Genomic DNA, 23,678 nt, shown 5'->3' with positions numbered 1-23,678 from the left:
AAAAGCCATAGATCAGCCAAATCTCCTCCATTTGAAATTGCAGCAATTTCAATCAATACATCTTATACAGTATGTGCTCACTGTTACGTGTAGATTGCTTCAATACATTACGGGTCCTGCCCAATATGTGAACTACTCATGACTTTTATATAAAATAGAAAATACTGGTATCTATACAAACAAGCTCTTTCCAGGACCCTTTTCTGCAACTCCCACTGAAACATTTCAACTGTTCACTCTATCTGTTTGTGCACAGGGTTAACCTGTACTTAACATCCAGAGTTGTGCTCAGTTTCTGACCTCTGCCTTTAGGTCTCAGTTCCATCATTGTGAAAATCCTTATGTATAACCTTAAAGTTCTAGCATTTGGGCTCCCATTCAGCAAAACACTTAAGCATGTGTTTAAGTCCCATTGGCTTAAAGTTAAAAGTAAGTATGCATTTAAATACTTGGTTGAACTGCGGCCTTAATGGGGACAGCAAAGTTCTTTAATTTTCACAGATCTCTGTGTGAGAAACTAGTTTGAGGAAAGGGAAATCAGATCCATATTTCTCATTAACAGATCTATGTTCAGCTTGTATTGGCTTGAATAAGTCCCCCCCCCCCCCCCCGCAATATGACTCCATTTGTCCTGATGGAATCCTTAGTAATTTCCTCATCAGACCTAACATAGCTCAGTGCATAAACTTCTTACCAGTACTTACCTAGGGAGAAGATTCTACAGTAATATGGTTCAACTGGTGGTCAGTGTCTTCTTGTTATGCACATCCAAGCTGAACATCATTCTACAGCTTGGAAAGTGTGTCTGCATGTGGGATACTGAGAGACTAAGGAAAGCTGTGGAGAACAGAGGTTAGTTGTCAGGATTTTGAAAACAGATATAAACTGTGGTTTAAATTGTTTTCCAGCAGCACGGGGGGAGATGAGAGCTTGTTTTGAATTTCAGTCTCATCATTACCTTTACAAATCCATTTGTACACTTACTCCTTGGGACAAGTGAGCAGCCAGAGTCTTGTCAAATGATCCCTATTCAGATAGATCCCTATTGGCTATATCCCTATACAATACTACATACGTACATTATTTCACATCTGATTAGTTGTAATTAATGTTTTCTGCATGGGTCCAAGATCCAACTGTTTGAGTGGGTATCCTCAAAAATTAACCTTTTTTCATATATCTGCATTGTGGAGCAGAGTGCCAGAATCAAGCCCTTAACAAACAGAACAATAAGACAGGGAAACAGGACAGCAACAATTTAAATGAAAGCAAGTTGGATAACTGAACCTTAAGTCTTTAGTGACTTCTCATTAATTAACCCTAATATAATAGTGCCCTACCTTGCACCGTGATCCTTTTACTGAAACTCTCAGAAAATCAAACAATACAACAGACATTTCAGCAGCAGACTTTCCAATTTTCACTACCACCTTGAACAAGTTACTCCACTAATAATTTGGATTTAAGGATTTCATGCTCAATCTATAAACATAATTACATTCAGGAAGCTTTTAAACAGAAGGTATTATAGAGTTTAGATTAATTCTCCCAGTCACCACAGTGTTTCATTAAGGGAGGGGATCTATCAAGTACAATCATGTAGAAAATATTATACAGCTTTAGAAATAATTCAGGCTTGTAGGGCTTAACATGGTTTGGTATGTGCCTTGCTTTGTTAGATTTGTACAGTCTCTGTTACCCTCAGTGTAAGGAAAATATTTTGTTCTATTTATTTCAAGCATTCAGAAGGTTAATGATGCATGTGCCTTGGAGGGGGGAAAAGGGCGTGAGAGGGAAGGCTGCACCATCCTTAACTCAGCCCACATTCCAGCTTTCTGAATAGAAGAAATGGCCTGATCGCTATGGTGTGATTTTTACTCATCAAAATGCAGCCTTCCCACAGAACAAGTCCCTCCCTCCTCCTCCTGGAACACCACTGCCTCGCAGTCACATTACATTCCACTTGACTCAAACACAGTCTTGAATGATTATAAAAAGAGAAACACTGAAAATTCTCATGGTCTTAGAAAATTAAGAAAATGCACAAATACAGCAAAAATAACTTCAGCTTCATAACAAGGAAAAGGTTACACCTTGTAATCTGGAAGTGTTCTTTATTAACCCTTATAATCTGAAATTGTATATAGTTTATGCTTGATATTAGTGTGTACCTCATGAAGGGGACTTTGCCTGATGCTGGCTTGCTGTACTTGTCTTGCTGTTAGAAAGACAGTATTGGCTTCACTTTAGCAGAAGTATATTTCAATTGGCTGTAGTGAAAAACATATGCAACACAGTAAGGATATTGCATTCATACAATGTGCCTTTTTGAGGGGCATAATTCATGTACATAATATTTTTATTATACACAAACCATAATGAACATTTAAATGTTACTTTTAGAATTTTGTTAGATCACCGATATATGTTCTATGATTAAATGTCATATGAAATCGAGAACCTTTTAAAATAAAATAAACCTTTTAAACCTGATCTTAATTTCAGATTTCTATTTTGATTTGATATTTAAATATTTTCTATTTAAGATTTCTCAAATCAGAAGACACTTAATTAAATAATTTTTATGAACATATAATTAAATAACTTTTTGTAATATATAAATATAAACACACATACACACACAGAGATTATACTGAATTTATCAAAGGAAACAAGTAAAAGAAGATTTGGGTCTATAAAAAAAGATCCAAATCTTAAAGTGCAACGTTTTACTTAAGATGTATGCAGAATAGTTGTTAATTTACTAGAAAACTCTTAAAGGGTTTGATCCTGCAAATCATACTCAAATAAATATTCCTTATTCATACGAGTAGTCACAGTTAACTCAATAGGTTTACTTACATGAGTAAGGATTGGGCCACCAAAGTGTCTGTAGAATATGAGGTCTGAGTTAAAGAGATCATATAATCTTGCACAGTTATGCTTTTCTAGTAGCATTTACTGTGTATGACATTCAGCTTTGGAACTACAATTATATTAAATGCATCAAAATCAAACCTCAGCTAATCTAGAGAAACTTTGGAAAGGGAGATCCAATGCAGGACTTTTTCAAAGCTTTTTTTTTTTTTTTTTTTTTAAAGAATTATAAAACTATAATACACTTCTCGAAAGACCCACCTTGAACAGCATAATGATTTGCAATGAAGCAGGCAAGATCTAAAAGAAATGTACATAGTCTGCAATCAGTGTGCATATTTTATATGTTTCTTTTCAGAGCAAAACCTTTCAAAATTATACATTTATCATTACTATTCTGTTGACAGGAAAGGATTAAAAAGAAGGCAACACAGTGGAATATCATTTCATGTTAGTAGAGACAAGATGTTAAGGATATAGAAGTAATCTTTTGTCTCTACCCAAGGACAAACAGTATTAAATTTATATGCATGCTTCTGTCCTGACAGCAAAGGACTTCCACACAACTCTTACTGAGGGTTAATAGCTCTTTGAGATTCTACTCTCTAATGTACCTTGGCATGAAATGGTCTCTCGCGATTCATCTCCCCTTTTAATAGTAGCTCCAAGACTACAAGCACTTTTTTTTTTTAAAGTTCTTTTATCCCCAGCTGAAGCAATCTGCATTTTCATTGGATCTGAGACCACATAGCGTGAACATTTTTTTCCTTTTCGGTTCTATTCTCCAGCAGCCCTCAGCAGATAGTTAGGCAATCTGAAGAACCTATTGAATATAGGGCACGATGTCATACCACCCATAGAGGGGCCAATGAGGAGTCTCCTTTGGACCATCACAAGGAGAAATGTACATATTGACTGTATTTTAACAGCTTCTAGGAGCATTGTAAACCTCTGTGAGTTCACTGTAAATAGTAAGGGAACCTTAAGGGCTTTATTTCATTGGTTTTTTGTTATTTTTTAAATTTATCTTTGCTAAGTCTTCATGGTGCAGGAGTCACAGTAACATTAAATATCGTGCAAAGAGATATGTTTGCACTTCAGAAGTTTGTTTGGTTCCTATCAATATAAGATGAAAGCCCAAATCCTTGTGTCTGTCTTTGGAGTGGACAGTGCAACTCAGGAGGGCCTGGTTGTGAAGGGAGCTCTCAGGCCTAGGCCAGCTCTATATGCCACACTGGTCTGTAAGAGCAGTCCAAGGCTGATCGCACTTGCGCTGGCTGCCAACACTCTACAGGTATGTCTACACTGCAGTTAAACACCCATGGCTGGCCTGAACCCACTGCAATTTTACACCCCAGCCCTATAAGCCTGAGTCAGGTGACACAGGCCAGCCGTGGGTTTAACTGCAGTGTAGACATACTTTTAGGGCAGAGGTCCCCAAAGTGTGGGGCGTGCTCCCCCAGGGGGGTGCAGAGAAACATTCAGGGGGTGACTGGGGCCCAGGTAAGCCCATATGGGGGGCGGGGAGGGAGTGCCACCCAGCTCCGCTCTAGCCTTGGCCCCAGCTATTGGCTCTGGCTGCCGGCCCCATACCCATATCCAGCTGGCCCCAGCCTTGGCCCCCCCTATGCCTGTCCGCGTCCCTGCACTTGGTGGGCGTGAGGTAAAAAGGGGGGCATGAGGTAGAAAGTTTGGGGACCACTGCTTTAGAGGTTAAGACAGCCAAAAATCACTAGGGCACAGAGAAACCCATGCCTCTATGCCAACCTTGAGCTGGGCTTAGGGAGCTAAAGAGGTTTTTTTTTTTTTTTTTTTTTTTTTTTAAAAGAGTGTTACATCAGCTCTTCACCACCAGGGGATCCCCCCATCCCTGCTTTGCGCCACCGGTTCAATACAAAGCAGCCCTAAAGCAGGGGAGGATCTGGGCTAAAGATTGTTCTAGCTGCTTCTTCTTGAAGAATATTGGCATAACACCTAAAATACTAACACATGAGAGTTATGGCTATAAAATATATCCATTACATAAAAGCAGTCAGGTGGTCATCCTCCTCATAAATATTGATTTGGAATTTGTTTGCAGGTTCAAGCACTGCTAGGGTTGCCAACCCTTCCAGATTGGCCAGGAGTCCACCAGAATCGGATTCAATCTCCCAGTGACTATTAAAAACAATCCGGTCGGCGACGCAGCAGGGCTAAGGCAGGCTCCCTACCTGCCCTGGCTCCATGCGGCTCCTGGAAGTGGCTGGCATATCCGGCTCCTAGGCAGAGGGGCGGCCAGGGGGTCTCTGTGCACTGCCCCCGCTCCCCCCCCCCCAAGTGTTGGCTCCGCAACTCCCATTGGCCGGGAACCACGGCCAATGGGAGCTGCGGGGGGTGGTGCCTGCAGACATGGGCAGCGCACGGAGCCGCCTGGCTGCCCCAGGCCGAGGGGCCTCTCCATATAACGAGCCAAACAACTATTAGAAATCCTAACACCTCTGAACTCTGAAGATGTTCAAAATCTCTTCTACTTCAGACATTTCTAACACACCCCTCACCACAACATCTAATTTCTGAAATTGTGGCCCAAACCCAGACATTAGTTTTTCAATTAAGGCATCTCAGTAGAATGAAAACCCCAACTCCTCTGTGTAATGAAAACCTCAAATCGAAAAGCCCGAAACACTGACACGGTTATTTTAAAAACAGTTACAAATAGTAACTTGTGTGTATAGATTGCTATTCTTTCTAGTGGATTAATGCGTGCTTCCTTTCCAATATTCCCCATTGATTTCCCCCCAATAACTCCATAAATTGAAAGCCTGAAACCTTGGCAAGCCCCTTTCTCTGCTTCAGCCACACACTCTTCATGATACATCTTTCTCCCTATGAGCTTGTAATTGTGCATTAAGTGATTTGAGTGAGATGTGTCACAATAAGTGTCATGGGACCACCACTCACTTTGCGCTGCCTGGATCACCTGCTTATTTGGAATGCAGCCTCCTCTTGGCTATGATGAGGCTATGAACAGGTAGGCCTTTGGGGAGACTAGTCATGCAAAGCTTAACTCATTTGATAAGGAACTTGTGTTTTTTGTTTTGTTTTTTTGGAAAACTGCTTCTACCCTATCAGATGGATACAACTTATGTATTTTTAAAACACTATTGTAGCAAACACCCTTTGAGAAGTAACCACGCCTAAACAACTTATTACGGATCTCTTACCTGCAGTAAAGTTTCTTCTAGCTACGATATCAAGCATTCATTGGGAACATGGAGAGATAACCTTGTTGCTGCAGCCATAGACCTCGGACTTCTGTTGAGGAGGTTTCCTTTGCTTTTATATTGGAACTGAAAAGAGATTGGCTGAAAAGAGAGGGAAGGCTCCACCTAAGTTCCACTCCTAATGGAGGTGAGGCTACAAAAATGGCCAGAAGGGACTGGAAGGAGAGTGTGGGCAAACTTGCCATGTATGGATTACTAGGGGAGAATATCTAATCAATGTTTTTCAGTTCTAAGGTACTTAACTCTAAGGGTATGTCTACACTACGAAATTAGGTCGAATTTATAGAAGCCAAGTTTATAGATATCGGTTTTATACAGTCGATTGTGTGTGTCCCCACATAAAATGCTCTAAGTGCATTAAGTCGGTGGACCGCGTCCACAGTACCAAGGCTAGCGTCGACTTCCAGAGCGTTGCACTGTGGGTAGCTATCCCACAGTTCCCGCAGTCTCCGCCGCCCATTGGAATTCTGGGTTGAGATCCCAATGCCTGAATGATGCAAAAACAGTGTCGTGGGGGGTTCTGGGTATGTCGTCAGGCCCCTCCGCCTCCGTCAGAGCAATGGCAGACAATCGATTCGCACCTTTTTACCTGGGTTACCTCATGCAGACAACATAGCACGGCAAACATGGAGCCCGTTCAGCTCAGCTCACCGTCACCATATGTCATCTGGGTGCCGGCAGACGTGGTACTGCATTGCTACACAGCAGCAGCTCCTTGCCTTTTGGCAGTGGATGTTGTATTACAACTGGTATCCGTTGTCATCGTACTCCTCAGTGACTTCGGTCAGAGGCACCTGGGCAGACATGCTTTGTCTCCTGGAGACTCAGTCCTGTCAGCAGTCCTATTGAACCGTCTTGACGATGATGGCTAGCAGTCGTAATACAGCATTTTCTGCCAAGCACCCAGAAGATGCCGATGGCTATCAGTCACGCTGCTCCGTCTGCTGCCAGCTTAAGATGTAAAAAATAGATGGACCAGATTTGTTCTGTATTCATTTGCTTCCCCCTCCTTCCGTGAAATCAACGGCCTGCTAAACCCAGGGTTTTGAGTTCAATCTTTGGGGGGGCCATTCTGTGTGACAGTTGTTTGTGTTTCTCCCTGATGCACAGCCACCTTTGTTGATTTTAATTCTCTGTAAGCCATGTCGTCACTTGCCCCTCCCTCCCTGCATCAGACAATAGTTTCGCGCCTTTTTTCAGCCCAGACGCCATAGCACTGGGATCAGGGAGCCCGCTCAGATCACCGCGGCAATTATGAGCACTATGAACACCACGTGCATTGTCCTGGAGTATATGCAGAGCCAGAACATGCCAAAGCAAAACCAGGCGAGGAGGTGATTGCAGTGACTGCAGCGCGGCGATGAGATTGATGAGGAAATTGACATGGACATAGACCTCTCACAAAGTACAGGCCCCAGCAATGTGCAAATCATGGTGTTACTAGAGCAGGTTCATGCCGTGGAACGCCGATTCTGGGCCCGGGAAACAAGCACAGACTGGTGGGACCGCATCGTGTTGCAGGTGTGGGATGATTCCTAGTGGCTGCGAAACTTTCGCATGCGTAAGGGCACTTTCATGGAACTTTGTGACCTGCTTTCCCCTGCCCTGAAGTGCCAGAATACCAGGATGAGAGCAGGCCTCACAGTTGAGAAGCAAGTGGCAATAGCCCTGTGGAAGCTTGCAACGCCAGACAGCTACCGGTCAGTCGGGAATCAATTTGGAGTGGGCAAATCTACTGTGGGGGCTGCTGTGATCCAAGTAGCCAACGCAATCAAAGACCTGCTGATATCAAGGGTAGTGACTCTGGGAAACGTGCAGGTCATAGTGGATGGCTTTGCTGCAATGGGATTCCCAAACTGTGATGGGGCGATAGATGGAACCCATATCCCTATCTTGTCACCGGAGCACCAAGTCGCCGAGTACATAAACCGCATGGGGTACTTTTCAATGTTGCTGCAAGCCCTGGTGGATCACAAGGGATGTTTCACTAACATCAACGTGGGATGGCCAGGAAAGGTACATGATGCTCGCGTCTTCAGGAACTCTGGTCTGTTTCAAAAGCTGGAGGAAGGGACTTTTTTCCCGGACCAGAAAATAACCGTTGGGGATGTTGAAATGCCTATCATTATCCTTGGGGACCCAGCCTACCCCTTAATGCCATGGCTCATGAAGCCATACACAGGCAGCCTGGACAGTAGTCAGGACCTGTTCAACTACAGGCTGAGCAAGTGCCGAATGGTGGTGGAATGTGCATTTGTCGTTTAAAAGTGCGCTGGCGCAGTTTACTGACTTGGATAGACCTCAGCGAAGCCAATATTCCAATTGTTATTGCTGCTTGCTGTGCGCGCCACAATATCTGTGAGAGTAAGGGTGAGACATTTATGGCGGGGTGGGAGGTTGAGGCAAATCGCCTAGTTGCTGATTATGCGCAGCCAGACACTAGGGCGGTTAGAAGAGTACAGCAGGGTGCGGTGCGCATCAGAGAAGCTTTGAAAACCAGTTTTGTGACTGGCCAGGCTACGGTGTGAAACTTCTGTTTGTTTCTCCTTGATGAACCCTCTGCTCCCCCCACCCCCCCGTTCACTCTACTTCCCTGTAAACTAACCACCCTTCCCCCCGCCGGTTTGGTGTGAGAGATCACTCACGCAGTGCCAGGCAACAGAATTCGGCTTGCAGGCAGCCATGGTAAGCCACAATCTTTTGGCTTTTTTAACCTTCTTAACATGTGGGAATGGTTTCAAACAGTAGCACCCTCATTTCCCATACCAAGCACCTGTTGGGTTGGCCATTTAAAGTGGGTTTGCAATGTAAAAGGAGGGGCTGCGGTTTCCGGGTTAACATGCAGCAGAAACCCAACTACCCCCCGTCCCCACACAATTCTCTGGGATGATCACTTAGCCATGCGGTGGGGGGGGAGGGGTGAACAGTGGGGAACATTTCTGTTCAGCCGAGCAGGAACGGGCACCTCTGAATATCCCCTTAATAAAATCACCCCATTTCAACTAGGTGACTGTGAATGATATCACTCTCCTGAGGATAACAAAGAGAGATAAGGAATGGATGTTGTCTGCATGCCAGCAAACACCAGGACCATACGCTGCCATGCTTTGTTATGCTTGGATTCCAGACTACGTGCTACTGGCCTGGCGTGGTAAATTGTCCTACCATGGCGGACGTGATAAGGCAGCCCTCCCCAGAAACCTTTTGCAAAGGCTTTGGGAGTACATGAAGGAGAGCTTTCTGGAGATGTCCCTGGAGGATTTCCGCTCCATCCCCATACACGTTAACAGCTTTTCCAGTAGCTGTACTGGCCGCGATTGCCAGGGCAAATTAATCATTAAACACGCTTGCTCTTAAACCATGTGTAATATTTACAAAGGTACACTCACCAGAGGTCCCTTGTGTGTCCTCAGGGTCTGGGAGCATGCCTTGGGTGAGTTCGGGGGTTACTGGTTCCAGGTCCAGGGTGATAAACATATCCTGGCTGTTGGGGAAACCGGTTTTTCTGCTTCCTTGCTGTGAGCTATCTTCCTCATACCCCGAACCCTCTTCCCTGTTGCGTGATTCTCCATTGATGGAGTCAAAGCACACGGTTGGGGTAGTGGTGGCTGCACCCCCTAGCATGGCATGCAGCTCTGCGTAGAAGCGGCATGTTTGCATCTCTGCCCCGAACCTTCCGTTTGCCTCTCTGGCTTTGTGGTAGGCTTGCCTTAGCTCCTTAATTTTCACGCGGCACTGCTGTGTGTCCCTGTTAGGCCTCCGTCCTTCATGGCCTTTGAGACTTTTTCTAATATTTTGCCATTTCGTTTACTGCTACAGAGTTCAGCTAGCACTGATTCGTCTCCCCATATGGCGAGCAGATCCTGTAACTCCCGTTCGGTCCATGCTGGAGCTCTTTTGTGATCCTGGGACTCCATCATGGTTACCTGTGCTGATGAGCTTTGCGTGTTCACCTGTGCTCTCCACGCTGGGCAAACAGGAAATGAAATTCAAAAGTTTGCAGGGCTTTTCCTGTCTACCTGGTCAGTGCATCTGAGTTGAGAGTGCTGTCCAGAGTGGTCACAATGAAGCACTGTGGGATAGCTCCCGGAGGCCAATAACGTCAAATTCCGTCCACACTACCCCAAATCCGACCCGCAAAGGCCGATTTTAGTGCTAATCCCCTCGTCAGAGGTGAAGTAAAGAAACCGGTTTAAAGGGCTCTTTAAGTCGAAAAAAAGGGCTTCATCGTGTGGACGTGTCCAGGCTTAATTCGATTCAACGCTACTAAATTTGTCCTAAACCCCGTAGTGTAGACCAGGCCTAAGAAAATGTTGTATATATCTTTATCGGTAGGTTTTAAAGTTTGTTGTTTAACACTTTCCTTTTCACTCGTGGTGGAACATCACTATTACTACAGGCTGGTTCTGTTCTATATTTAGGTATTGCAAAATCATTAGACTATCAACATTAAAGTACATCACAGGGTATGTCTGCACTGCAAGCACAAGGTGTGACTATAGCTTGTGCAGTCATACCCAAGCTAGCTTTTGGGGAAGTGCTGTGTACTTTTTGAGAGTGGGGAGCATTTTTCTTTAGACTTCTTTAAGTGGTTAAATTAAACTTTTTGAAAACTGGTAATTACTTGAAATATCATGTTTATGTGATGTAGAAAGATACTTTGCATTTAATCTGCCCCCCATTCTTGGGGGAAAAAGTTAATTCAAACTGTCAGCAGCTGTCCCTTCCCAACTCTAGTAAGCATGGTTAATGCAGTTTTAGATTGAACCTTTCTGGAGCATGCAGCTATTGAAGAGCATCCATCCCTGCATAAGGATAGAGTTTACTAAATATAACTAGTGCTCTCTATTTACATTAATATTTTAATTAGAAAATGTCAGGCTAAAAATCAATATTTCTACTTGGAATACTGGGGAGCTGGGATCTCTAAGAATGCAAGGAGTAACTGAAAACGATCAGATGTATAGGGAGGGGGGGGGGGGAGATACAGAAATCATGTATTAAAATGAGCCATGAAAACACAATACTTATGTGATAAGTCAGGGCAATATGCAAATAACTGCATGTCCCAGAAACTCTAATCCTATCAAGAATGCCTAGGATGTTAATTTGACCATCTTTCACAGCTCATAAATCTATCCACTGCAAAGCCAAGCTGCCAGATGCCATCAAGTAGCACTTCTTTCAGGCTAGCGGTTTCAGCATAGATGCCTGGATCATGCCTCAGTAAAGACTAATAAAGAGCTTTGTACGTGTGGACTTGAGAGCAGCTTCTCACATTTTGCTACAATAGAGCAAAACAGTGGGAAATGTGAATGACTGATTGTCAGAACTGGTGGTCTCTCTTGTGCTGTCTTCGTCATACTGAGCTATAGATTTCAAACTGTTAATATGTAGATGGATTTATCTTGCATCCTAACAATTAATAGTATAAACTACTGGAGAATTAGTTTATTTAATCCTCAACTATAAATACAAATTTAGCATAGTTCTTTTTATGTTAAGCAGACAATCCTTTTATATTTAAAACTCAAATATATACCAAACTGTTTCTGTTATGGTGTGACTAAATTATTTTATTTCATTCAGTGTTTAGACTGGAAATTATCCTGTTTTAAAGCAGAGTAATTTACATTTTCCTCTGAAACATGAATCACTTCTACCATTCACAGTGTCATTTTAAACTTTATGTCTAGCAGTCTAAGCTTTTGAGTTTGAACCAAAAAACCTCCATTCTTGAGATCTGCGCCTTTAAAGCATGCTTTTACAGAGTGGCTTTTAAAGAACCCAATTAAAGAGGGTGAAGTGACACAAAGATTGTTCACACCAGGCTTTCACCTTTGCATAACGGGGTTCAAATCTGACTTTGATCTACAGTGAAAGGAGTTTTTCAACAGTTCCCATTGGACATTTATTCACACCACAAAACCACCACACAGAACTACCACCAAAGTAAGAAGAAGAAGGAAGAAACCAAGGGAAGAAACCAAGCCAAAGGGCAGTGTTTGATATTGAAATAGACCTGTCCCTAGAAGAATCAGAGGAAAAAATGGTTACTCACCTTTCATAATTGTTGTTCTTCGAGATGTGTTGCTCACGTCCATTCCATTGTAGGTGTGTGCTCTTGCCACATGCACTGGTGCTGGCTCTGGCACCCTCTGGAGAGGTGCGCATATGCACCGGTGTAAGGGGTGCCGCCAACCCCCTCCCTCCCTCAGTTTCTGCTTGCCGGAACTCCTTCTGAGGGGAAAGGTGGGTCATGGACTGGACATGAGCAACACATCTTGAAGAAAAACAGTTACAAAAGGTGAGTAATCGTTTTTTCTTCTTCGAGTGCTTGCTCATGTCCATTCCATTGTAGGTGACTCCCAAGCAGTACCTCTGGAGGCGGGTCGGAGTTCATGGACGTGTCAATTGCAACACAGCTCTGCCAAATCCAGCATCATCCCTGGTTTGCTGGGTATGGCTTAATGTGTTGTGAAGGTGTGGATCGATGACCACGTCGTGGCTCTGCAGATGTCCTGGATGGGGACATGAGCCAGGAAAGCGGCCGACGCCGCCTGAGCTCTTGTGGAGTGAGCAGTTACTATTGGTGGAGGCGTCACCTGCACCAATTTGTAGCAAGTACTGATGCAGGTAGTGATCCAGGACGAGATCCTTTGGGATGATACTGGGAGGCCCTTCATTCTGTCAGCCACCACAATGAAAAGTTGAGTCGATCTGTGGAAAGGCTTAGTATGCTTCAGGTAGAAAGCAAGGGCATGCCTGACGTCTAGGGTGTGCAGATGTCTATCTTCGTTAGACACGTGCGGCTTTAGACAGAACACTGGGAGGAAGATGTCCTGGTTGACATGGAACTGCAACGCCTCCTTAGGCAGGATGGGGATGCAGCTGGACCTTATCCTTGTATAACACCCTGTATGGGGGCTCCGATGTAAGAGCTTTAATCTTGGAGACGCACCTCGCCAAGCTGAGCAGAAGCAGCACTTCCACTTTGTGAGGTAGGTAGCTCTAGTGGAGGAATTTCTACTTTCCAGAAGAACCTGCTGGACCTCAGTGGAGCAGGCCTGCTCCTCGGGGCTCAGCCACGCAGCATCCACCCCGTGAGGTGGAGAGAGAGGCAAGGTTCAGGTTTAGAAACCATCCATGATCCTGAGACAGCAAGTCCAGATGGCTGGGAAGAGTCCATGGGGCTGCCACCGCCAAGTCCATGAGAGTGCCAAACCAATGCTGGTGAGGCCAGGCTGGGGCAATCATAATGACTCGTGCCTTGTCCTTCTTGGTCTTGAAAAGGATCCTGCTGATCAGCAGGATTGGCCGAAAGATATACATGAGATCCTCTGACCATGACAAAAGGTATCTGACAGTGAGCTGCTGTCGAGGTCTTGTAGCGAGCAGAATTGATGGCATTTTCTGTTCTGTCTGCTGGCGAACTGGTCCACTTGGGGAGCTCCCCACCTTTCGAAGAACATCCAGGCAACCTCCAAATGGAGGGACCACTTGTGGTGATAGGAGGACCACCTGCTGAGGCAATCCACCAGCACATTCCGAACCCTTGGGAGGTGGAAGACTTCTAGGTGGATAGTATACTGGATGCAGAAGTCCCAGATGAAAAGAGCTTCCTGACACGGGACTGACAACCGGGTTCCCCCTTGTCTGTTGACATAGAACATGGAGGCCATGTTGTCTGTCAGTACATGCACCACTCAACCAGATAGATGGGGAAGGAACACCTTGCATGCCAGGCAGATGGCCCTGAGCTCTCTGACGTTTATGTGATGCGACAGCTCCTCCTGCGACCATAGTCCTTGAGGGCACTAAAAGTGCGCTCCCCAGCTGAGGTTGGACGCATCTGATATCAGGGACACTGTGGGCCATGGAACTGCGAACGGAACCCTTTCCATCACTGGATTTGGATTGTACTACCATTGGAGGGAGAGGAGTACCCGGAGTGGGACCGTGAGGAGCCTGTCCAATGCGTTCCTTTCTGGGGAATAGACCGATAACCATATTTGAAGGGGCCTCAGCCGCAGCCTTGTGTGCTGGACTACATAGGTGCATGCAGCTATGTGCCCTAGGAGTCAGACAGACCCGAGCTAGGCGAGTGGATATGTGGTGACTTGGGCAATCAGATCTGACATTGCTCTGAATCTGGCTTGTGGTAAGAATGCTCTGGCTTGGGTAGAGTCGAGAACTGCTCCGATGAACTCTGTCCTCTGAACAGTGACCAATGTTCATTTATCAACAGGCCCAAGGCATGACACCTTGATACTGCGCTGCACCTGCCCTTTGGAGCCCTTGATGAGCCAGTCATCCAGATAGGGAGAGATCTGGACCCCCCTCCCCCGACGCCTGAGGTAAGCTGCGACTACTGCCATGCACTTTGTAAATACTCTTGGCGCTGTCGCTAGGCCGAATGGAAGCACTGCAAACTAATAATGTGTCTGACTGACCAAAAACCATACAAATCTCTTGTGGCCGAGAAATATTAAGATGCGAAAGTAAGCGTCTTTTAGGTTGAGGGCTGCATACCAGTCTCCAGGAAGGGGATGATGGAGGCCAGGGAGACCATATGGAACTTCAACTTCTGGAGATCTTTGTTGAGATCTCGCATGTCCAGGATGGGGCATAGGTTCCCTTTGGAATAAGAAAGTACTGTGAGTAAAAATCTTTCCCTCTTGGTTCTACAGGAACTTCCTCCACGGCCCCCAGCTGCAGGAGGGCTTGTACCTCCTGGCGAGCAATTGCTCGTGAGAAGGGTTCCTGAAGAGGGACGGGGAAGAGGGGTGGGAAGGAGGGGATAGAACAAAATTGTAGGGTATACCCTGCTGCCATCGTATTGAGGACCCAGCAGTCCATAGTTATGGTGGTCCAAGTGGGAAGGTAAGGTAACAAATAGTGGGAAAATAAGAGGTGAGACAGATCCTGGTTGCAGGTTGCCCTCAAGCGTCCCTTCAAAATGACTGTCTTTTTAGGAGGGGCGCAGCTCTAGCCCGAATAATCCCCTGCTGCTGACGGCTGATCTTGACAGTGCCTATAACCCCTGTTCGTTTTGCGGTATGGTTCTGCTCTGGCCTGGCTCATGAACCTCTGAGTGTGTTGAGGCTTAAATTGCTTCCTAGCGTGGGCCAAGGTGTACAGGTTCAGCGAGCAAAGAGTGGCCCTAGAGTCTTTCAGGCTGTGTAATCTGCTGTCCATTTGTTCAGCAAACAGGGCCGAGCCGTCGAATGGGAGGTCCTGGATGAATTGTTGGTCTTCTGCCGAGAGGCCAGATGACTGCAGCCACGACACCCATCTCATTGACACCACCGATGCCATGGCTCTGGCTGTGGAAACTGCCACGTCTGAGGCAGCCTGGAGGGAGACCCTTGCAATCGCCTTACCCTCATCCAGCATGGCACTGAACTGCTTAACGTCCTGGGGGAGCAAGTCAGCAAACTTGGCTGTGGATTGTCATACGTTAAAATGACAACTGCCGAGCAAGGCCTGGTGGTTTGCTATGCAAAGCTATAGGCTGGCTGTAGAATAAATGTTCCTGCTGTACAGATTGAGTTGCTTGACGTCTTTATTCTTGGGGGTCGAGCTGGGTTGACCGTGCCTGTCATGCTTATTGGCTGCTGTGACTACTACCGACCTGAAGGAGGAGTGCATATACAGGTACTCAAACCCTTTTGCAGGGACGTAGTACTTACGCGCTGCCCTTTGGGACATAGTTGGCAAGGATAACGGGGTCTACCACAGGGCCTTTACGATTCTGACCACCTCATCGTGGACTGGTAGGGCCACCTTTGCTGGCACTGCTGCAGCCAGCACGTCAAACAGGAAGTCCTCTGGTTTGGACATTTCCTCGGCCTTTAATCCCAGGTTTGCTGCGACCCAACTATGCAGCTCCTGGGCTTTGACATCATCCTGGGGCACCGCTTGCGAGGGGCCTGCTACTGCCTCATCAGGCGATGAGGAGGAGGCGGCCAGCCCAGGGGGAAGGGTGGGTTGTGTGTCCCCCCTGCTTGGGTAGCCACATGTCCTGGAGGGGGTGGTTCCTGGGCACGTTGGCCCGACCCAACCTTCGAGCTCAGGGTAGGGCAAGACACTAATGCTGAAGGTCCTTTCTACACCCCCAAGACTAATCTTAGAGTCTGAGGTCCTCCAGCTTGGGAACGTGCCCATGGGTTATACCCTTACCAGGTCCATGGCCATTGACCTTGTGGCCACCCACTTGCAGACTGGCCTGCTGGCTGCGCAGGTGGTGGTAGGTCTGTGGGGGCCGGCAACTCCTCGCTCTCGGAGGAATAATCTTCCTCTGGTGACCATATCAGAGCCACCACAGGGTAGGCTTCCCCACTGTATCTGGCGGCCTCGCACCTGCCATTCGGGGAGCGGTACTGGGAACCCACTGAACCATGCTGCGTATCCGGCGATCAGTGGTGATGTGCATAGACCTGCTAATAATCTGGGGAGTAATGCGACCTGCTTTGAGCATAGTGTGCCAGTTCCGATGACTGGGAGCGTGGGGACCATCCATCATGCTGTGGTGACTGGCGACGGGGCTCCGATGACGAGGTTCCGGTGACTAGTGTCACAGGTCCGGCGAGGCTCCAAGGTGCGGTACCAGGACTCCTGAGCACCAAGGGGGCTCTGGTGAGCAGCACTTGGGCACTAAGGAGTGATCTCCGGGGCTCAGAGGACCGATGGTGTGCTTCTGTGGCTCAGTACTGTGGGTCTGGTGACTGGTGACGGGATTCCCAAGGATAGGTGCCTGGACTTCAGCAATCCGTGTTGGGAACTTGCCGCATGCTTGCGGGCGTATGCTCCAGGATGTGGCTCCAGAGTTGTTGGCATGGCTCTGGGGAGTGGGATGGGGCCAGGGTATGTTGCCTCAGGGATTACGTGTGCAGGGGTACCATTGAAGGCTTTCCTCTTGAAACGGGTGGGAGGGAGGGGTCCATGGGCCGCTCTTCCGGAGTAGGTGACACCAGGAGGGAGAAAATATCTCTTGCCACTTGCAAGGCTTCCGGGATGGATAGCACCATGAGGTACCGCGTGCCTCTAGCACTCTCAGGAGTGGGAGACAGCTTGTGCGGTGGAGTAGGTCCCATCAGTGAGGCTGTCACCTGGCTAGGTTCCAGGGACGGCGAGATAGCCTGAGTTGGTCTGGACTCCACCTGAGCCTTGTCCTTATGGGTGTCGGGGGAGTGCCCCCTTCTCACGTGTTTTTATGTCTTTTGGCTGGTATCTAAGATGAAAGGACAGCCCGTGGGAGAAAATATAGAGCTTCTTCCATTGCACTTCATACTTCAGCTGTATCCAACTGCTTTGCACAGGCAGCCCTAACTTGGGCCTAAACCATGTTTGAAAATCTTACTAACAAGGTTTTTAAATCTACCATGTGAAAAATTTCTTCTTTGTCTCTACGGCATCATCCAGCTATGCTAGAGGAAAATTAAGAATTACTTAAACTGTGACTGAGGTTAAGGAAAATTAGTCCTTCCTTTTCTTGAGCCACCAAGTGAGGGACTTCAGACAATCTTAAAAGAGCAAGCATTTCACCTTTTCCTCTACAAACTGATTTTGAAGAAGAGAAGGGGCGATGGAATCAAGCCAAGAATACAAGATAAATGAATGATTCCAAGATAATCCAAAGGTAGGTCTCCTCATGGTGAATAGGAGAAGAATGATACAATTTTCTTTGTGATAGATAGTCTCTTCCTCTGCCCAAAAGGTAATGGAAGTGATTTTGTCAGGCTATGGTATCAAATTCTAGAGAAGCTCTCATCCTAGATATTTTTCCAACACAATTTCTTCCAATTCTTTTAAACAAGTTATTTCCTACTTACTAGCAATTAGAACCATAGAATGTATACCTAAAGTGGAGCAATGGTAAATCTATTTTACATTCTTCCCAATCTCCAAATGCTCAACTGGAAATTCTGGATCTAAAATATTGGAACAAATCTGGCAAGAGAATAAAATTCCCAGTAGAGATTCTGCCATCTATGTTAGCAGTAATTTCCAAGAGGGTCTTATTATCTACAGATGTCAGGGAAGCCTGTCTCCAGCTGTGTCACGGAAATTCTTCTTAGAGTGCTTGCTCATGTCTATTCCATTCTAGCTGTGTGTGCTCATCATATGCAATGATGCCAGAAGTTTTTCTTCAGTGGTTTCCGTAGGGGACTAGCTCTGGCGACCTCTAGAATGGCCCACATATGCGCTGGTATAAGGGGCGCTGCCAGCCTCCTTTCTCCCTCCCTCAGTTCCTTCTTACTGCCAGTAACTGTGCTGGAACTCTCCCCTTGTTCTAGCAAGCAGTTCCCATTCAGTGGTTCTTTGAACTTTTTCTTTGTAAACAGTTGGATACAGCTGAAGTATGAAGTGCAGTGGAAGAAGCTCTACTTTCTCCCACAGGCTGTCCTTTCATCTTGGTTCACTCAGGAAAAGTGCCATCCCCAAGGTAAGATGGCTGTGCCTAAGGTGGATGCAGTATTGCTGCTTCCTTGAGCCATTATTCAGGGAGGCAAATTGGCAGAATCTGCTTTAGTGCTAGGAATTGTGTAAAACTTCTGCACCTGACTAGAAAGGCTTCCATATTTATTAGGCTATTTCCACTCTTATTTGAGGAGATATTTTTGGTAGTTTCACTTTCTTTCACATCATGACTATCCTGCACTGGTGAAACCTCATCAGATTTGATATCAAGAGAAATCAATCATTCTGAGTAGCATTACCAATTCAAAGCTATCTGCTTAGATACTTGTTTCTTCCATGGTCTCAATTCAGGATCCAAGAGCTCTTCATCCTCAGAAGAGAAAGATTAAATCCATATTAGATTTTCAGAAATCACCTCTGGTAAGGGAGGCAAACAGGTATTTTTAAGTAACTATTTTCTTGCTTTTGTAGTTTTGATCTGCTGTCTTTGGTCTTTCCTTCTTACGAAGGAGAGATCTAGACGCCAAAGGGTGTGAAGAAAGTGGGCGCTCTCCCACTTCCTCTTCTGTTTGGTCCTGGACAAAGCAGTGGAGAACCTAGAACCTTTGCCCAGGACACTCAATTCTGGGGATCCTTTCTGAGAGGATTAACAATCCTTTGGAGGGACTCACATGTCATGGTAGGAGGGATGGACTGAGTTCAAGGAGGGCGTTACTCTTTTGAAGGGAATAATTCCAGAGAGATGGGGAGTGAAGTTCATCTCCTCCTGGAATAGAGTTCAATCTCTTTCTCAGCAGGGAGTAGAAGGGGAGGATGCAGCACTGTAAGGATAAGAATGTCTCCTACGGCTAACGTACTCAAGGGATGGGATCTCAGAAGGTACCATTTTGTTAGAATGAATAGGAAAGCAAAAAGACCAAGGAACTGGTCCAAACACTGGTGGTTATAACAGGCTCTCTGAGGTCACTAATTGTGGTGGAAGGGCCAAAGAGAGAAAGATGAGGGAGATGTCTGCCCCTGAAGTGGATCCAGGCACTACTACTACTGTAGGATCACTGCTGTTTAACTCAGTCAGGTTCCCTGGAGATAGCTACAACAATGGTGGAGAAACTGCTGTCTGGGGCCAACACAGTTCTTGAGGGGGAAGAGAGCAACCAGAGGTGAGAGGAACAGGATCAGCTGCCCTATTGGAGCACTCTCCTAAATTAGTCACCACCACCTCCTTCAGGAGGAACAAAAAACAAAACACACACTCGGGCAAGAAACTACCGGTGAAAGGCATTTAGTGTACTACTTCATTTTAAAGTGTCATCTTGACCCTGAGTGAGGGACAGCTGACAGCTGCAGACCAAACCTGTTAGGTAACACTGAAACTAAACACTCCACTTACATCAAGCAAACATCAAGGGTGGGGAAGAAAAACAACAAAACAGGTTTACAAACTAGAGCATATGATCTGTGAATTTGCCTGAGGCAGGGCCTTTCCTCGACTAACAGGTCTGGTCCTGTCTCATAGCTAGAGCCCTACCAAATTCATGGTCCATTTCGGTCAATTTCACAGTCATATGATTTTAAATAGTAAATTTCATGATTTCAGCTATTTACATGTGAAATTTCAGTGTTGTAATTGTAGGGATCCTGACCTAAAAAGGAGTTTGGGGGTGGAGGGGTTGTGGCACTGCTACTCTTACTGCAGCAGGGAGCAGTGCTGCCTTCAGAGCCGGGCAGCTGGAGAGCAGTGCCTGCTGGCCAGGAGCCCAGCGCTGAAGTCAGATGCACTGCTAGCAGCAGCGCAGAAGGAAGGATGGCATAGTATAGTATTGCCACCCTAACTTCTGTGCTGCTGCTGGTGGGGCACTGCCTTCAGACCTGGGCACCTGGCCAATAGTCGCCGCTCTCTGGCTACCCAGCTCTGAAGGCAATGCCGAAGTACAGGTGGCAGTAGTGCGACTCCCCTGCAACTCCCTTTTGGGTCAGGACCCGCAATTTGAGAAACTCTGGTCTCCTAATGAAATCTGTGTAGTATAGTAATACACAAGATCAGATTTCACAGAGGGAGACCAGATTTCACAGTCCATGACACGTTTTTCATGGCGGTGAATTTGGGAGGGCCCTACTCATAGCTGATAAAAGTAGAGACAACGCATTGTCTGAAGAGATGAACCTGCAGCTGTTGGAGAACAGTATTTCAGCATTAGTAGTTGGGAGTTTTCCCCATAGAATGAGACAGTGCACTTGGTTGAGAATCTACTGGACTGTTCCAATTAACTGCTTAAAAATACCCTAATTTTACAATACTAGAACACTTAAATGAAGGATTCCAATTCCCCTTTTTAATTTAGTTTTCTGTATATAGCAACATCAAGAGCCAAACAAGCTTGGGTTAAAAAATACAGGACCACCATGCTAAAGCTGATGAGCAAGTGAGCGCCAGGCATCCCACTGCCTTGACCAAAACTCAGTAAGCTGGAAGTGCTGAACTTCACAAAACTCTCACCATGAAATGAGACTAGTGAGTTAGACATATTGAGCCACGGACTCTGCAATCAATACTCTTGTCTTGACAGTCATACAAGCAAGCTAGAGCCACTGCGTTAATAGTGTCAAGGAAGAGGACTGACATCAGCCCCAGCAGCTACTGGAACTATAAACGTAACCTCACAAGGGCCTATGTCTGACATTGGCTCAACATCTCTAGCTTGCAGAGGGACAGTGAGAATATCCAGGCAAGTTAGAGCTAGTGACCTCACAGAGGACTTATCCTTGATATCAAACCAGCAAGCAACTGCTGTTGTGTCAGTAATCTTCAGAAACCTGTGCCTTGACATCAGCCCCAGCTCAAGATTCTGAACGAGAGACTTCAAAGAAACTTGTGCCTTGAAATCAGCCCAACAGAGACGCTGAGCCAGTAACCAGTGGGTCTTGAAACCTTGACATTTGCTCAGCAAGCTTTAGGTGCTGAGCCAGGAACTTCAAAGAGGTCCATGTCTTGGCATTATCACAGAAAGGTACTTAGCTAGTAACCTCATGAAGGGTGTTTCCATCAGGCAGCAATATAAAGTTGTTGAGTTAGTAACTACAGAGGCCCGTGACTTGACATCAGCACAACAATCTGGAGCTCCTGAGCAAGGAATCAAACTAAGAACTCTATGGAAGCTCCCCTCCTGTTACAGAGATCATTCCTTGCTCTTTCTGCCTCTTCATGATCTACAGAAATGAAAATTCTGGAGAATTTGACGCGAGAGCAGCAGGATGGGCTGGTGCTTGTCCCCAAGCTTCCCTGACAGAAATGGTGAGGGTCCTCTTCCTACTTTGATTTACTTTAAACCACTGTTTTTTCATTTTTCTGGGCAGGCAACACTAACCCTATCTGAAATTAGCTCTAATGTACCTAATATTAATGTTCTAATATTAATGATGGTTTGTATGGTTAATCTAAGTCAGGGCTATATACCGCAAAGAACATTTTCCTGAATTGTTCTAATTTAAACTAAGAATTAAACTTGAAATTATTTGTAAAGCTTTCAGAAAAATTTGCTATATTATTTCATTAACTGCAGGTAGGTTGTTGTACAACTACAGTAACTCCTCGCTTAACATTGTAGTTATGTTCCTGAAAAATGCAACTTTAAGCAAAACGATGTTAAGCGAATCCAATTTCCCCATAAGAATTAATGTAAAGGGGTGTGGGGGGGTTAGGTTCCGGGGAAATTTTTTTTCACCAGACAAAAAACTATATATTATATAGACGTACAGACAGTATACGTTTTAAACAAACAATTTAATACTGTTCACAGCTATGATGATTGTGAAGCTTGGTTGAGGTGGTGAAGTTAGAGGGTGGAAGAGGGAGGGATATTTCCCAGGGAATGCCTTGCTGCTAAATGATGAACTAGCACTCGGCTGAGCCCTCAAAGGTTAACACATTGTTGTTAATATAGCCTCTCATCAAGGCAGCACGAACAGAAGGGAGGGGAAACAGCATAGCCGACAGAGACAGACACACACCGTGTGTGTGTGTGTGTGTGTGTGTGTGTGTGTGTGTGTGTGTGTGAGAGATGCACACTGCCCCTTTCAGTAAGCTGACCTACTCTTAAGTGCATTGTCTTTTTAAGTGGATCAGGAAGTTGAGACAGCAGCTGCTGCCCCAAGCTCTCTGTCTCTCTCCGTCTATGTCCCCTCCCTGCTCTATATGGAGGAATAAGTGGGGTGCAGGAGCAGGGGGGACACCCTGACATTAGCACCCCCCCCTTCCACAGCAAGCAGGAGTCTCTGGGAGCAGCTCCAAGGCAGAGGGCAGGAAGAGCACATGGCAGTGGGGGGAGGGACAGCAGAACTGCCGATTGCTAGCCTGCTGGGCGGTTGCAGCACAGGGAACTTAGGGGCATGGGGAGCTGATAGGGGGCTGCCGGTCCACCCTGGTTACAAGCCCCCACCAGTTAACTGTAACAGGCTGCTCTTCCTGCAAGCAGTGGACAAAGCAGGCGGCTGCCAAACGACGTTAGAAGGGAGCATTGCACAACTTTAAATGAGCATGTTCCCTAATGGATCAGCAACGTAACAACATTAACCGGGACCACTAAATGAGGAGTTATAAAACTAGAGTTGTTTTTATATATTTATTAAAAACCTAGACGTGATAGGTGCTTTTGAAAATCCCACCTAAGTTTTTCAAGAGCACAAGTCCCAATGAAAGTCAATGGAACTCGTGTCTAAGTCACTTTTGAAAATTCCACATTACAGTCTTAGTAAAGATTTACATTCCTGCCCTCTAGTGGCCATAACTGCTCACCACCACCTGATAAGAATAGGCCTTCTAGGTGCTTTCCAAACACCAATCACATTCGTGTCTGCTACTGGAATAAAAATATATTTTCAGTGTTACACTAACTGATCCAAGCAATGCTCCGTCTTTATTCATTTAGATAAAATGTGCTCTGAAACACCTGTACAGTAAAGGATAGGCAATTGTTTTGAATTTCTGGATTTGAAGTTTATTATAGGTTTTACAAAACTGCCTCAAACTATCAGGCAGATTATTCCTTTTCAACCTGGACCATTTTTCTGACCAGCTGATAGTGTTTAAGTGCAGAATTCTAAAAAGAAAATCTTAGT

The sequence above is a fragment of the Malaclemys terrapin genome, chromosome 7 (genome assembly GCF_027887155.1).
Source record: "Malaclemys terrapin pileata isolate rMalTer1 chromosome 7, rMalTer1.hap1, whole genome shotgun sequence".
NCBI classification, from domain to species: domain Eukaryota; kingdom Metazoa; phylum Chordata; order Testudines; family Emydidae; genus Malaclemys; species Malaclemys terrapin.
This window is presented reverse-complemented; position numbering follows the sequence as displayed.